A 17,291-nucleotide genomic window follows, 5' to 3' on the forward strand; every position below is an offset into this window, starting at 1 on the left:
AACTAAATAAAATTGCGGAAATAAAGTATTTTAGGTTGATTTTTGCCCAAATTCACTTACACACCCACATTTTTATAACTTTAGGTTAGTTTTGGTCCGTCGTCGACCGATTAATTTCATTTGGGAGTAACGGTCATCTACGACTGTAACGGCCTGTTTGAACCGGCAGAACCACCATGAGTAGAAGAAAAACTATCTTTATTTGAAATTACTGCCTGTTACCGAGCAAAAGTAGGTGTATTATAATAGGACGCAGACCCAACTTTCTTAATATATTCGTTTTAGGCATTTAAAATACGTTTCGAAGAAGAAATGTGGAAAAATCAAGAGGACAAGTTCAAATCAAATTTCCGTTTGCCGCCATGGATTCCCGCGCTCATTTACACACTCACACAAGCACCCAGCGTCAAACCAGGCTTCACTTTTTCCCCGTGCTTTTAGATACGAGCACTCCGTCTTTATGTCTTTGGAAATTTCGTAGCAATGTCACTACTTTCGGCAAAATAGTACTCATTCGAATCTAAAATGTAACACAAAAAACCGTCCCGTCAGATTACTCAATTGACTTTTGAGGCTATGTTTATGTTTTGAACCTATAGATCATATTCGATACATCAAACGGGTGAAATTGTATCAATATCGATTGGTTCAAAACATAAACATAGCCTCAAAAGTAAATTCAGAAATCTGAGAGAACGGGTCTTTTGTAACAGATTTTTTATTCTTTTGAGTATCAAATGCCGATGCAAAGTGATAGGAATTTTCTCATTTTCAGCTTTTCCAACTCAAATCCTAATAATTTGGTTTGAGGTTATGTTCTATTGTTTTGAACCAAATGATACATCGAACCGTTATCGAATACGGTCTATTTGGAACCAATCGATATCGATACAATCTCACCCGTTTGATGTATCGAGAACGATCGCCATATTGAAGATTTGCTATGACGTAGAGAAGTACACGGACTGGCGCGCTGTTCAAAGAAATTGGCCTCTGGCCAATTAATGCGCAGCCAGAGTTGCTAAAAGAAATTTCATCGAATGAAATTTCATGAAATTTCTTTTTTCCCAATGAAATTTTTTTCGACCGACAAAATGTCAAAAATGCTTATTTTTTCAAACAGAATTTGTTTTTATTTTCAAAGAGAATAATATTCGTCAATTAGACCAGTTGGAGCGCGATCTTCTCTCAGCTCTTCTCTTCTGGTCTTCTCTTACTCTTTCTCTTCTGGCAGTTCTGGCTCATCATGAGGAGGGGGACCGGGGACCATAACCTCAAATTTCAAACTGTTAATTTCTGAAAAAATCAGAGACAAATGAAAAAATCATTTAAATTGTTTCAAAAATAGTTCAAGATCCCTCCCTTTTGTACCAAAAAAGAAGGATATACTATTAGGGGGTACTAGAATTCTTTATAGTCAAGAAATTTATTTTGCTCCAAATATGAAAGCTAACGTCTTACTTTATCCGTAAAATTTATTTTGGTGTTCAACCGGTACGGCTGTGTGTTCAACCAAAATTTAAGATAAAAAATTCAAAATTATGTTTTTGTTGTTTTACTCAGCTTTCTGGGCATTTCTAAAGTTCCCTTTCACAGTTTACCACATGCATATAAATGAACTTAAGGAGATTCATAAGTTTCAAGGGTTTAATCCTGAATTCTGCGTGTTAAATGAAATTTCAGGAAGTTTCATGAAATTTCATTATGAAGTTTCTTCTTATAATCTTTCATGAAATTTCTTAACTCTGTGCGCGGCGCAAGCGCCGCGTACCGGCGCTCCGCGCCGACATGTGGGGAGGCTTCGCCCCCCCATCATGGTGCGAAGATTGCACAAGACTTTGTCGCTTTAGAAAAATACTGCCAATTTCACAAAATCATAAAGTTTGATTGGAATTTTGATCGCAGGGTAATAGTTATGAAATTTTTTTTTAAACTACTGCACTTTATTGTAAATATCTTCGAGATACGTGATGAGTTCTAGTAGAGTCCCTTTATACCCAGAGTTAAGACAACTCGATTATCAGCTGACTGGCAGCCGGCCTTGGCTGGCCATGGAGGCCGAAACGAGTGCACCCAAACAAACGATATTGAGGGATAAGGATCAGGAATCCTGCGATGTCTGTCACACAAAAACAACAACATCAACAAATTGATCAATTAAAACGAAAATTAGATTGGTTTATGAATAATTTCTTAATCTATTTTCATTTTAGACCGATGGAAATAACAATTTACTCTTGATAAACCACAATTAGGTAATATTTTCATTATTCTTGTTCACATTCGAGGTACCGCCATCTTGGTGCACTCGTTTTGGCCTCCATGAGCGAGAACCAATCAGAATTGGATTTTTTTTAGGCCACTTTCAGCCCAACCAAAAGTGAGTTGTCTTAACTCTGGGTATAAAGGGACTCTAAGTTCTAGAGTTTACATTTTTACTAAGAGATACGGAAAATTTATTTCAATGACTTCTGAATAGGCCCCATGGTTGGTTGTCCTTTTTCTCCTTTTAGTTGTTAAAATACTGCAATTAAAAACAAAAAACAAGTTTTTAGTGTATTTTCCGAAGGAAATACGACGTTTCGGTGCTTATTATTCGCACCATCTTCAGGCAGAGACTGAGGCGACAAAACAAGGAAAAACGAGAAATAAACACCTAGTCCTCCGACCCAACACGGTCAGGGAAGAGAGGAAAAGATAATTACAATCTAACGAACATTACAAACATTGTTGCCTGAGTTACAGCTATTAATAAATGGTCGACAAAACAAAGGGTAACAATTAAAAGGTATCAGTGCCTACCAAATAGTCCTCAAAATGGGAAAATTCCGTCCGTGAATTCAGAGCGTTGTTATTTTTGAGGATGCTGAACCCTTCTAAATTTAAACGGACCTGCTCATTTTTCTCTTGTTTTAGCACCCTGGTGTTTTGTTTTTTGTTTAAAATAAATAAAAATTTTTTGTTTAAAATAAATAAATGTACGGTTAAACAACTCATGAAGTTCGCTTTATTAAACATAAAATAACCATGAAATTAGAATTTATATATGTATGTATGTATGTATGTATGTATGTATGTATGTATGTATGTATGTATGTATGTATGTATGTATGTATGTATGTATGTATGTATGTATGTATGTATGTATGTATGTATGTATGTATGTATGTATGTATTTCCGCCTTTTGAAGATTTTTCGATTTTTGAGTGGTTATATCTTTCTTACGTCGAAAGATATTTTGACCAATTTTTTTGCATTTTGTAGAGACTCATTAGGACTACTATTCTGCGAAAAAAAATTGAAATTTGAGGCAATAGATTTTGAGGGGTGGGGCTCGAAAGTGGGGGGAGGTGAAATCTTGTCCACTCGATAACTCGAGCGAAAATGAATATTTTGAGCTGAAATTTTTATAGGTGGTAGTTCTCCCCTAGGACTGGTCTGGTATTGAATTTGAGCTAAATCGGCCGAGCCGTTTAAAAATGGCGAGCTTTGAAAGTTTTAGGCGAGGGGTGCGCGGCATGAGGGGAGCCGGCCGGAGCAGGGCCGCACAGTGGGTCGGGGGAGAAAGTTTTTGGACAAGCTGATCGTCGAACAGTGGGCCAGGGGAGAGAAGTTTTTGGACAAACTTTTCGTCGCACAGTGGGTCAGGGGAAGGAAGATTCTGGACAAATTGTTCGTCGCACAGTGGGTCAGGTTAAATGATCTGTTCTTGAACAAAATCTCACCATTTAACCGTCACAACCTTTCGCAGCGCGTTCGCTGGCAACGTACGCAACTACTATTTTGTGCTATTGCTTTCTGGTGACTGCCGGTGGGTATGTTGCTGCCGGACCGCCTCCACGTAGGCAATTTCTCGTACATCGTCCGTCCGCAACTCTCGCCTCTGGTCAATCAGCGCAGTAGTGGGATTCCCGCTCGCCGCGCACTCTCGCGACAAGGTACGCAACTTCTTGCTCACAACGTGCTCACCTGCTCACAACTCAACTTCTGTTTCAATTCTTAATTCATTCCCTTACAGATTGATCCCCCCCCCCTTCGGAAAATACACTCTTCCCGCGGTGGATGCGCGGGTCGCTTAAGAAGACAGAACAACTGGAATGGACACTCAAACCAAAAAGCGCGCGCGAAGCGCGCGTCTACAATACGCGCGCGCGTCCGGGGGGGGCTTGGGGGGGCGAAGCCCCCCCAAAAAACCGGCGCGGAGCGAAGCGGAGCGCCGGTTTTTTAGAGAATGTTTTGGCTAACTTGTAATCTATGGGGTTAACTGGGAATGCCCTCTTTAATCCCATTTGGTAGTGTTCAGTTAACCCCATTTCGGAATTTCAGAGAAAAAAAATCATAAATAGTACTCAATTGGAATAATTACCAAAGTAATCACTGGAAATAGTACATAAAACTATAAATGAAACAATAAAGCACTTACCAAAGCCTTCCTCAAAAGCTAGATATGTCATTTGGGCTTCAGTTCACAGCACCGGGAATTTACTTTTCGCCCAACGAAACACGTTTGTAATCATAACCTCAAAAAAAAAAAAAACAAAGATTATCAACTCGGCGCAAGTACACTAGTAAGGGTCTATAAACTGATGAAATTGACGCGTAGTTGGTTCTGAGTATGCCCACCAGGTGGCAGCTAGGTCGAGTGTTCAGTTAACCCGCCGTGCCCACTGAACCCCAGGCCATAGAGAAAAAAAAGGAGGTGTTTGCATCTTGAGGATTTGTACCCACCTACGTCATCAATGTAAACAAGACGCTCGTTGAGGGTTATGTTGACGCTGTAAAAACGGACCATAATGTCCGATTTTTTTACTTAAATCAACTCTTTATATAATTTCAAGCACTTTTTATAGAATGACTTCTTCCCTTAAATTACACCATTTCCAAGAAAATCGACAGGATAAAAACGTCGCTGTACCCAATGACGTCATCAAAGCTATAGATACTCTATGAAAAATTCCAAGATGCCCGAAATGCAAACACCTCCTTTTTTTTCTCTATGACCCCAGGCTACCCTAGTTCCGAAAAACTCCGCCACGTCGCGCTGCTAAAATTCGGCTCCGAAATCAGTGATTATTTAAATATTACGATATATGTATTAAATTCTAAGACTCATAAGTTCTAGCAGCATACGTCTGGAACGCTTAGAAACAAACGCGAGCTTTGAAAGTTTAATGATAATAGTTATAACTTGATCCCAGTTTCCTTTACGGGATATCTGTAAGTGCGAGAGAGATAGCTCACGGTATGAAAGAGAGATATCTGCAGCTGCTGACTCGCGATTGGTTGTTTAAGGTCATCATGCTTAACCTACTTTTTCCTGGGATCAAGTTTCAGAGCTTCAGAAATTACTTTTCACGTCGTTTTTAGTGCCATATCAATAGGAAGAAGAATGTTATGGCTAGAACTTATGACTCTTCGATTTTAACAGAAATTCCTTTAACTTTTATAAAAGCTCAAGGACTCACGTGAGGCTCTACGGACTCTAATAGCGCGGACCAAACAATCAAAACACAGCGGTGGCGCTCATCGCCCTGCGCCGAAAAAGTTCTTACTACGTACCGCTGTAGATTCACCTTAAAAAAGTACCTATTACGAAGCTTTGAAAAGTCATTCTTTCGATAAATACATTTTTATTATCTATTGATATTTTTTATATGGTGTAAATACTAAGTCACGAAATGAAATACCTGCAGTAACAATGAATTTGATTTTAAATTGATTAAATTTCGAATAAATTAAGTTCGTGGTGGTTTGTGCCATTATGACAAATCATGAGCATACTTTTCACAGATTAATTCAATCGAAAACATACCTACCTAAAACACTAAATTTGTGAAATTATGCAATTGCTGAGGGTACCTAAGTTTTTGGCTAAATTAATAATGAATGATTTAAATGGATAAGCATCTGAAAAACTTTAGTAGTAATAATGAAAATTACAATAAAGATGTAAAACAAAAATTAAGTTATGTTCTATTAATAAACAACAGAATCTATGAAGGGGTTGAGCCGCAAAGCGGCCAGGGGGCGAACCCTCTGGTTTTTAAAAAAATTCTATAAGACACTATTAAGCTACCTATTCGTTCAAGAAAACCCTTTCTGGCTATTTTTTACGGAAAAATTCAACTCTTCGGTGAAATACACTTGAATAAATCTTTAAAAAATTACAACTGTTCCTGAGTTAGGTATCAAATTTTTTCTCCACAATTTTAAGTATTAAAAAAGTATTTTGGACATTTTAAGGGTCTCATATCTCTTAAATTTTGCTGAAGTCTTAGGTAACTCTTGTAAATTGTAATGGAGAAAAATACCCGTAAAAGGATTCTTGAAACGAACATTTTACCAGTTTTCTTAAGCAGTAGCATGGATTGCAATACGTTGTAATTTAATCGTCTGAAAATTGCAATTTAGTAGTGTGCCGTGAAATTGCATATCCTCTTATTAGAAGGCGCGGAAAAATTGCAATTAAATCGCAATTTATCGCAATAAATTGCGATAAAATTGCTATTTGCCGTGTGTAGAGCGGATTGCCTACCCTACTTCATAAACTTTTAAGTATAACACAATAATATCACGGTAATTATTGCAGTTTTACAATGTTATAAGTTTCACAATGTTTTCAAATGTTAAGTTAACTTTAACTGTTGAAATTTGTTATTTTAAATTACCAGTTTCAGCATTGGTGCAAACAGTGAAACTGCTTAATGTATTGTTAGAATTATTAGAAGTATAACGCATTCTATTTTCCACTCATATACTGTAATTCATTAATTTGTTTGGTACTAGTATATAAATTTGGATTTTTCCAGAATTATAAGAACTTATAATTGCAGTTTCTTAAAAAAAAAAAAATTCCGCTACTTCAGAAAAAAGTACATTTTCAATGAATTTTTATTGTTGAAAAATTCAAATTTTCCCTTAAAATTTCATTACTTTGGTCAATGTTCGTAAATCCATATTTTTTTGTTGATAAAAATGGCAATTGTGGAAAATTCGGAAATATCCGGTAAAATGTGGCAAGGTTCAGAAAAATCGGATTTTTCGCACATTTCGGCACTGTAAAAAGCGCCGTTTTCGATGAAATTTGGCAACGTCGGTTGTTTCAGATGTTTTAATTGAATTTAGGCAACTCTGTAAATCGAAATCAATCGTGATTTAGTTGCAATTTTGCGTCACGATTTTATCGCAGCGATCGCGGAAAATCGACCATTTGTTGTCCGAAAATTGCAATTTTATCACAATCAATTGCAATTCAGTATCAATCAAATTTCAATTCTTACATTGAAAAATGCTACTTGGAATATGTCTTTTTAAAAGTGATATTTGTTGTTTTAAAAGTGTGTTCAGCCGTCGTAACTAAGGGAACGTTTGCAGTTTTTTCCCTCTTTTGACGGGTCTTTTTAAAATTTAAAAGTTTTCAATTTTTTCTACACACCTAGTCGTTGCAATTAGAAAGAAAGGCCTATATCCTAGAGAACCGAAACGTGGCAGAAAATTTGAAATGTCGCAGAGTGAAGTACGATGCTTTAGTATTTCCACTATCGAAATGCTACTCGCCAATTTCACCGAAATTAGGTGTATACGATGTCGATTTTGGAAGGACGATGATCGCGACTCCTCGCTCGCTGAAAGGCCGAATTCTAGAGCGCGCAAATATTTACAAACAACGAAAATACACAACTAAAGCAATAATTGGAAAACGTAGCGTGCCGAAGAGCAAGTCAAATGAACTGCTCCTCTCCTCTCACAGGCTCATAAAGGCGTTGGAGAGACCCGAATCGAGGCGAAAATCAGCCACGAGGCGAGTGACACGAAAGACAGGGTCTTCGTTGTTATTTTAATTGCTTGTTCGATAAACCTTCCCGAATGGAGTTGCCGCGCCGATTATCAGCCATGTGGAAAAGTCATCGTCTAAGGACCAAAGTAAACGAGCTGTGTGAGCTCTGTCGTCGCCGCTTACATCCTGCCGCTTGCCGCACGATTGACAACCGCACTGCATTTAGCTTTTCTACTCGGTCCAGGGAGTTATGGCACTTGGTAAATTGGAATAAAAGGCTCTATGTGGTAGCGGCCTACCACCCTCGTCATCTGACAGTGCGCCGAGTCAGACTCTCGACGCACAATGGTCCGCGGTGTGGCAGTGATGTGCCACAGGCTATATTTTAGAGACAGACTAGTTGAAGGTTGACTTAATCTCTTTTGAGTGCCTTAGACTTTCATCGGAAGCTTTTAATCTTAACATGAGTTTTTATACAGAGAATCTTAAGACAGGGATTTTGGATTGGTAATCAATATCATCCACTGTGCGGAGGGGAGAAACCGGCGGCGTTGACAAACGACTAGGGCGAGAGCGGCTGCATACGACCGCATCGTGCCTTTTACTCTGTTGTACCAAGTGCCATAACTCGCTGCATAAAGAAGAGTTTCGCATTCTTGGAGGCACATCTCCAGCCTCCCGCGCTGTCCGTACCGAACGCTGCCGTTTACAAACTCCTGCGATGGCAAATTTTCCGACTCCCAAGTAGGAGTGATCGCGATGAATAGCGATTTTATCGGTTGATTATCGCGATTATATCGGTGACAATTTATCACAATATTATCGAATAAAAAATAGCGATTTATGGCGATTAAATCTCTGTACATCGCAAATTTTTGTTTAATAAAATCGCGTTCAATTTTCGTCGATAAAATCGAAATTAAATCGCCATATATCGCGATTTTTGTTGCGATAATATCGCGATAAATTGCTGGGCGATAAAATCGTGATTTTATATAGTGCAACAAGATCGAGAATAATCGCTCAGATGTCGATCTTAGCGATTTTATCGCCGATAAAATCGCAAAAAATCGCGATTTTTCCGCTGGTAAATGCTACTTGGGTAAAGGTAGGGACTAAAATTCAAGATCCATCCATATAGGTCAGTTATTGCGCAGATTTCCCGCTCGGGGTAAGCCCCTTTCCATTGGCTCGTGACGTCAGCATTACTGCCGCGAAAACCAGAAATGTCGGAAACAATGCTTTTCTTACGGGAGAGAGCAACTTTTTCTTAAAGAGTCATTTAAATTTCTTACTTTTAAATCCTTTGAAACTTTCTGAGTGTCGAAAGAAACGTTTAGACATTACCTAGCATCCAGGGTTTCGATTTTGCCGAATTTGTGCTGTTCTTTCATTTTTACAGTTTACTCTGCATCAGCCATTTTTATCCGCGAATCTATACCACTAGATGGCCTGTTACATCGCTGACTTCAAAAATCATTTAAAAATATAAAAACGCAAATTCAGCTGAATTTAAACCCTGGACGCTAATGTCGAAACGTTCTTTACGACACTCAGAAAGTTTCAAAGGATTTAAAAATAAGAAATTTAAATGATTCATTAAGAAAAATTTGCTCTCGCCCACAAGAAAAGCATTGTTTCCGACATTTGTGGTTTTCGCGGCAGTACCTAATGCTGACGTCATGCGCAGAAGATTCTCATTTCGGTTTCGGGAATGACTGACCTATATGGATGGATCTTGCTAAAATGTGATGGTGTCGGAACCAGAATCAGGCAAGCATGGATCTCCAGTTTGGCCTCTACTTGCCTCTGAGATGTAAAGGTATTAGAAGAAAATAGAAAAAAATGAAAGCGGAAGTACAGTAGATCTTAAAAGCTTTGCAGTTAATCCTCATTGTATACTTAATTTTGGATCACAGATTTTGAATCAAAAACATTTTTCAACAGGATCATTGAAAAAAATGGAGCTCTAGCAATTCTTTTTTGAAGGGGGAGGAGGAGGGCTCTTCATTCGAAAATGTCCCCTAAAATAGGGAAAACAATTAAAGGTACCTATGCATCTGATTTTCGGTGTTTAAAATCTAGATTAGCGCCTCTATCCTTTAAGGCAAACAGTTGGCTGAGTCAAAAATGTTTTTTCTTGGAAATCCGAAAACGGCTAGGGCTCAAAAGACACGGGTAGGTACAACTCGATTAACAGCCAACCCTGTTGGTGAGTTCTGTAAATTATTTCAATCTCAAATAATTCTCAGTAAAATAGTCTAACGAGACCCTGTATTGGTCGTAAATTTCCTTGAAATGATATGTTACTTGAATTAAGTACCTAAACTAAGCTGTTGCAGAAAAACCTTTTAATGACATCTAAACTACCTACACCTTTACTACCGTAAATTTTGCCCTCTTCAATGTTTTTCGTGGTTATTCGTAGCTATGCTAGTTTAAAATGTTACTGCCGTAACTGACATTTTTGTCAAAAGCTTCTTATCGATGTTACGGTGAGCCGCCATCTTGTTTGTTGATTTACGGTCGTAAGAGCATCATGAAGCCTAAAAACTCGTTGACCAATCAAAAAGCGGAACAGTTTTCCTGTAGTAAAAAGATACGAATGGCCATACTCTGTCTATAAAGGTATTCTAAGTTCCGGAGGCTCATTCCAATGCACCGCGAGGTTAATCAAGTATAATAACTATATTTTTCACCGCAAAGGACACTAAAATCGAAGACCGCGCGTACCTAGAGAGCGTTCGTATGCTATCAAAAATTCATCACTGATATGAAAATTTTTAGTTCACCTTGAGAAACAATACCAAGTCACCTATAAGTGGTAAAAAGTTTTCCACTTAGCGGTAAAAAAGTCTAGACTCCTTAGCGGAAGAAAGTCCACCAGTGAGCGGCAAGAAAAATTCATCCGATAGTCCTTTTCGGTTTAGGTAGACAGTGGTTAGTGGTCCGTTAGTGGCCAAAAGTCACTAAATAAAGCTACCATAAAGGAAGGAAATTTTCCGGCAAGCGGCCAAAAGTCATCACGTAAAGTCATCTGCGCGGTAGGTAGGTACCTACTAGGAGGATTTTCTAATTAGAGTAATGGTAGGTACCTTCCAACGAATAAGGTTTTATTTGATGGAACCGTACTGACGAACAACGCCAACCTCAAATATATTACACAACAAAAGGTTGTTACGTGATTTTTCAGATTTCGGTTCTCAAAATTTAGGCTCGCTAAAGATGATCTTATAAAATTTGGACTCCACTCATTTTTCTGCGTCCGAAGGTGTAGGTAGGTATAGAAATCCCCGATTGTAATAATTTTGTTTCTGTTGAACTTTATTTCTCCAGGCTGACTAGGTTGCGGTGAAATAAAGGGACGTCACGCAGAGTCATTGAAAAGGCAGGTAGGTATCATCGGCAGCAGCCTGTCATCTCCTTTACAAAACAAACGCAGGGTTGAAATACAAACCGCGATTGGAAGCGGCGGTCTATTACTTACGATATCCGACACCCTATTCAGATTTGAAGCCGCATTCACACCGTAGCCGGGTCGTTTTTGCCACCGGTTTGATTGAATGACTCCTCGGGAATCTGAGGTCTTTCAGTAATTGTCTCTTGTTAGTGAGCTCCCCTCCGACTGCGGCTCAAATCGATTTGCTCGCTTGTCCGCCTCTTCTATGTGAGTATCAATACAGATCCTTCAATTGGTTTCCCTCTTTTTAGTCCAGTTTATACACCAAGAAAGTATCGCTCTCATCCCAAATATGAGTCAATTAGCGCCTATGAAGAGTATTTTCTTGTGGATGGTGACTAAAAAATCACAATGATCTTACCGGGGGGGGGGGGGGGGGTATGTTGAAATTTGCCTTCAACATCAAAATCTGCGTGCGAAATTGGCGCATTTTTTAGATTCTTGCTTCAAATATTACTTCCCCACTTAGCGATAGAATATTTGTGGGGTATACGAGGGATATTCAATGACAGACGAAGAATATCCTCAGAATATATCCTACCGCATGCTCTACGAAAATTCTATTGAAACAAGTTAGATATTTTGAGGGTATCCTCCGGGCAAATACTACACGAATACCCATCGAATATTCGAGCAAATCTCCTGTATGTAATGCAGTTTGTTTCAAGAAAGGAGAAAATCCGCATATTGATGAACATGATATGAAATATTTCACTGAGGAATCAAAGTGCCACAGCCAGAGAATCTTGAATGTTATACTGCCCTGTTACCTATAAGTAATAAGTTATGGGATGCTCTCACTGTGCAAGAAATTGGTTAGTTACGAAGTGACGTATCGTCGTCACTAAGTCGCAAATTTTCTCCTTTTAATTCCTGAAACTAACTGCACTCCAGGGGATTTCCTCAGACGGAGCTGCAATATTCTGAAGGTTGAATCCACCTGTCTTAGATGTTCACATCATTGATTTGAATTGAATTAATTTGAAAAACAAAGGAAGCGTACAAAATTGACCAAATATCCAGTGGGAGCCCCTGTAAGCAAAAATCTTGTGCAGGAGAGCATCTTACTTACTAAGAAGTAAAAAAAAAAAAAAAAAAAAAAAAAAAAAAAAAAAAAAAAAAAAAAAATGGAAGCCAAAACTCAAAACAAAAACAAATTGAAAACAAAAGATTAACACAAGAAAAAAAAAATTGGGAAAACATTAAAAACTGAAAAAACAACTAAGTACAAAAATCAAGTAAAAAAATGAAAAATTAAAAAAAATGAAACATTCAAATGATGAAAATTTTTACAAAATATATCTAGCGAGTATTGATAATATTTTGACCGAACGTCTGTCCACGTGTACTTCATATTTAAAAACCATCCTACACGAACACGATTATAAAAAAACTAGCCGGTCTGGGCGCGCACCCGTCACGGCTGAGCAAGGGGCCAGGTTTTCGTAAAACTCAATAGTAGGAGGTATTTTTCGACGAGAAACTCGATTTTTCCGTCCGAATTTTCAAAATTCGAAACTCCAAGATGGCGGATTTGGCCTAAAATGCTATCTCGGCTCCTATTGCATCGATTTACGTAAAATGTGGTAATAGGGGGTATTTTTCGACTAGCAACTCTAATTTTTCGTCCAATTTTCGAAATTGTCAAATCCAAGATTGTGGATGAGGCCAAAATTGCTGTTTTAGCTTCTGAAATCGATAAATTCATTTTTGTTAAACTTGGTCTCGTTGTCTCAAGTACCATACAGGTTGTGCTTTAACTCTCTCATAGGGTCAGATTAACGTTCACTTTATTTGCGACTGACCGTAAAGCAACCAAACGCAAGCTGTGATGACAGAAGTTGCTTTGATCTACGAAAAATATCGATACGTTTGAATAGATTTTTTTAAATTTTTTTGTCTATATCTTGCGTTTTTTCGATAGTAGTGTTGAAGACAGGAGAAACTTTAAATCAATGTCAACAAATTTTACTTGACATCTATTTTTGGGGATATCATTTTATTTTATGCGACAAATGTTTATATTTTTAGCTTCGCAGCTCATATTTACATGGAAATGTTTTTGTTTTCCTTTTGGCACCATATACTTCAAAGCTTCCCTCTATTAATAAGTTCAAGTTGTCACTCATCGATTAAACTTCCTTTTTCTCCCATAAATCGTCGGTTAAATTAGGATTATTCATCATCGCCGCGCTTATCCAACACCTCGTGTTGGTCTTTCCTGCTTGAATTTCTGAGCGTTTAATATTTAGAAAGAATTACCTAGGTAATCTATTTTATATTTTCCCTAATAGCATATCACTACAGCGGGAAAATTATTGTCGGATATTTCTTTTAACTCGTATGAGTGTTATGTTATTGTTTTTTGTCAAAATAACTGGTCGAAAGTACGCAAACTATCCAATTCTAGTTGATAATTATCAGTTACTCCAGTTGACATCGTTTAACCTAGGTAAATAAATAATGCCGTTCAAATATTCCCGCCTGAAAGTTCCAGGAACACAAGCGCCCCACTCAGCATAAAACCTTAATACAATCTTAGTATAATATTGCACATCTTACACATCAACATCGCAGCCATATTATATCCATCTTAGTAAGAATGAGGTAAGATTGCATCAATGTTGATGTGCTACTGCCACGGACTTGCCTGAACATTGCAACAACATTACTCTATATAAAGCTGCTGTTCCCACTCACCCTGCCCCCCCCCCCCCCCCCCCCCCCTAGGGTGTGCCTTATTTTTGAGTTTTGCGAAAATCAAGTTGGTCAACCCCTAAAAAGTTTCTATGTAGTCTCTAAATTAACCCCCTAAAAGGAAAAAAATTTAAAACAATTTTAACCCGTGCCTCGAAGGGCCTAAAGGGCCTAAACCCAAAATTCAAAAATTTTGGCAAGCGACATATCAATTCTAAAGGAAAATTGCAAGTTACGGTCTTTTGGGCGGAAATTTCGTCCGTTTTGGCGTATCTTGAAGCGTAAGGTCACAAACGGCCCAATAACGACGTGAGGCTATGGACCCGCGGGGCGCGCCGCGGCCGGCCGGCCGCTGAGCGCGCGCGCAGGGCAGGGTTGCGCATCGCTGCATTACACCGGCGTAGAGGAACGAACGGTGGGGTGGGAGGGGGATATCCGGTGGAAAAGCATCCACATTTTCAATAGATAATGAAAATGCATTATACTTTTTCAATATAGATGAGGAAATATATGAGCCATACAAGGAAGTGATGAAAAGAGTGACAAATACATAAGTAGTTTGTACGATTAGGAGCGTAAGTGGGGAAAATTTCCCGTAACTACAGAACAGCCCTGAAAATCTCCGGGAAATAAAAACTGCTATTGTCAACATACTTGTTGATCATCAAAACAGAAAATTGTCACCCACCGAAGGTACCGGAAACCACTGGTATTTGACTACCTAATTAAAAATATATGTGCGATGTTGTCGAATAGTAAGCCCTTTACGCGATCAAATGCGACTAGTGTAACTTTAATTGGAAAAGTTGAAGAAAAATTTGATGAAAGAAAATTGCCCTAAATTCGGGAAGTGCTCTAGTGTTTTTCTACTATGTGAAGTGTTTGCACATGAATGTCAATAGCAGTGCGTGGAAAGACTCTGATCCGGTAATTCCAATATGGAATGAAAAATGTAGTATCCCTGATAGTGTCCATGTTTACCCTCCTTTTCATTAGTGCATTTGACGTGACATCAGTGAGAGAGTTTTATTCGAGTGGTTCAATCTAGCTTACCCACTTACATTTTCTGGTACTGCAATCCCACCACCATCACCCCCCCCCCCCCCCCCACAATTACTTGCTGTAATAAAAAATGTAATATTAGCTGATCGAAAAAATATGGTCTTTACAGAGATCTGAACCCCGCTCACCGATTCCGTAGGCGAAGCCCTTGACCACTCGGCTACTGGAGAAGGTTTGAGAATAAAGGGGTAAATGTGTCATTTATCCTGGCGAGGCCAGGCAATCAACATCAGCTGTAAGTTGGCGAAGCCACGTTGAACCTCTTCAATAAAACTTTCTAATTGATGCCGCGTCAAATGCACCAATGAAAAGGAGGGTGAACAGAGTCTCATTGATACATCCAACCACCAATGATTCCACATGAAATGAAAAAACTTACTTTCTTCCGTTTGGCGGGATTCATAAGCGAGCTTCTGGGCGCGAGCTTTTTTCTCGTCTGCTCTCCTTTCCTCTGCTGGAAGAGTAGCATCCTTCACTGTATGGATATTATGCATTCTCGTCCAGGTTTTCGCTGAAGAATTAAAAATGCTTTATCCTCTTCATTTGCCATGATATCTAGAGCATTGCATAAAGCAGTGTCGAATAAAATGTCGATTTTTGCCGTAAAATCAGTCTCCAAATTCTCTTGAACCAGCGATCGACGGCCAGCATTTTTTGATACGCGCCTAAACTCCTCTTAAAAATGTAAACATTTTTAAAAACATGGACACTATGTATCACAGGGATTCTACATTTTTCATTCCATATTGGAATTACCGGATCAGAGTCTTTCCACGCACTGCTATTGACATTCATGTGCAAACACTTCACATAGTAGAAAAACACTAGAGCACTTCCCGAATTTAGGGCAATTTTCTTTCATCAAATTTTTCTTCAACTTTTCCAATTAAAGTTACACTAGTCGCATTTGATCGCGTAAAGGGCTTACTATTCGACAACATCGCACATATATTTTTAATTAGGTAGTCAAATACCAGTGGTTTCCGGTACCTTCGGTGGGTGACAATTTTCTGTTTTGATGATCAACAAGTATGTTGACAATAGCAGTTTTTATTTCCCGGAGATTTTCAGGGCTGTTCTGTAGTTACGGGAAATTTTCCCCACCTACGCTCCTAATCGTACAAACTACTTATGTATTTGTCACTCTTTTCATCACTTCCTTGTATGGCTCATATATTTCCTCATCTATATTGAAAAAGTATAATGCATTTTCATTATCTATTGAAAATGTGGATGCTTTTCCACCGGATATCCCCCTCCCACCCCACCGTTCGTTCCTCTACGCCGGTGTAATGCGGCGATGCGCAACCCTGCCCTGCGCGCGCGCTCAGCGGCCGGCCGGCCGCGGCGCGCCCCGCGGGTCCATAGCCTCACGTCGTTATTGGGCCGTTTGTGACCTTACGCTTCAAGATACGCCAAAACGGACGAAATTTCCGCCCAAAGGGCCGTAACTTGCAATTTTCCTTCAGAATTGATATGTCGCTTGCCAAAATTTTTGAATTTTGGGTTTAGGCCCTTTAGGCCCTTTGAGGCACGGGTTAAAATTTTTTTAAATTTTTTTCCTTTTAGGGGGTTAATTTAGAGACTACATAGAAACTTTTTAGGGGTTGACCAACTTGATTTTCGCAAAACTCAAAAATAAGGCACACCCTAAGCGGCGTGCTGCCTGCGCTAAACGCGCATTGGCGCCTACAAACCTAACAGGGATACTTCACGCATTGCGCAATGCGTGAAGTATCCATGTTAGGTTTGTAGGCGCCCATGCGCGTATTGCGCTGATCGCCCTGACTCACGTAGAGCTTTGAGTTTCTTATGAGCGGGCAGTTCAAATTCCTCGTAACCAATGTGAAATAAAAGCGTTTATATCTTCGTATGGAGTTGAATTCAGTAATTTTCGTTGCGCGAATCGTGCTCTACGTGAAATTTTAATTAAGAAACAAGTATCATATTGCTTAAATTCGTACCTTGTCTAGTGGTCCATTGGCAACATTGTTATTTCTTAATTTAAACCTATGCTAGTGTGCTAAGGAAAAACGACGTATGAACCTTGAGGCGTTGCCAAATTTCCTTTGAAAAAACACGAATTTCCTGGTAAACTTATGAGTTTATTTTCCTTCCCATTTTCCCGGTAATTTTGGTCGCTATTTCACCTGGATTTCCTTAACATTTCAAGGAAAAACATTCATAACTTTCCTCAAAAATAAACATTTTATCGAAGGAAATTTGGCACCTCTCGAATGTACATACGGCGTTTTTCCTTAGCGCGGCAGTATGGGAATGTATCGATTTTTGGA

At 38.9% G+C, this 17,291-nt stretch overlaps 1 long non-coding RNA gene across 1 annotated transcript; it reads right to left on the reverse strand.

Moving 5' to 3' along the window:
• Positions 1-1,305: 1,305 nt before the first annotated feature.
• LOC109035770 (uncharacterized) lies at positions 1,306-13,937 on the reverse strand. The gene is made up of 3 exons (XR_002009281.2): positions 7,437-13,937; positions 4,425-4,521; positions 1,306-2,524 (listed from the first exon to the last, which is right to left on the reverse strand). It is a non-coding gene; the product is annotated as an uncharacterized lncRNA (long non-coding RNA).
• Between the last annotated feature and the right edge of the window lie 3,354 nt (positions 13,938-17,291).

This window comes from Bemisia tabaci, chromosome 8, assembly GCF_918797505.1.
Source record: "Bemisia tabaci chromosome 8, PGI_BMITA_v3".
In the NCBI taxonomy this organism is placed as follows: domain Eukaryota; kingdom Metazoa; phylum Arthropoda; class Insecta; order Hemiptera; family Aleyrodidae; genus Bemisia; species Bemisia tabaci.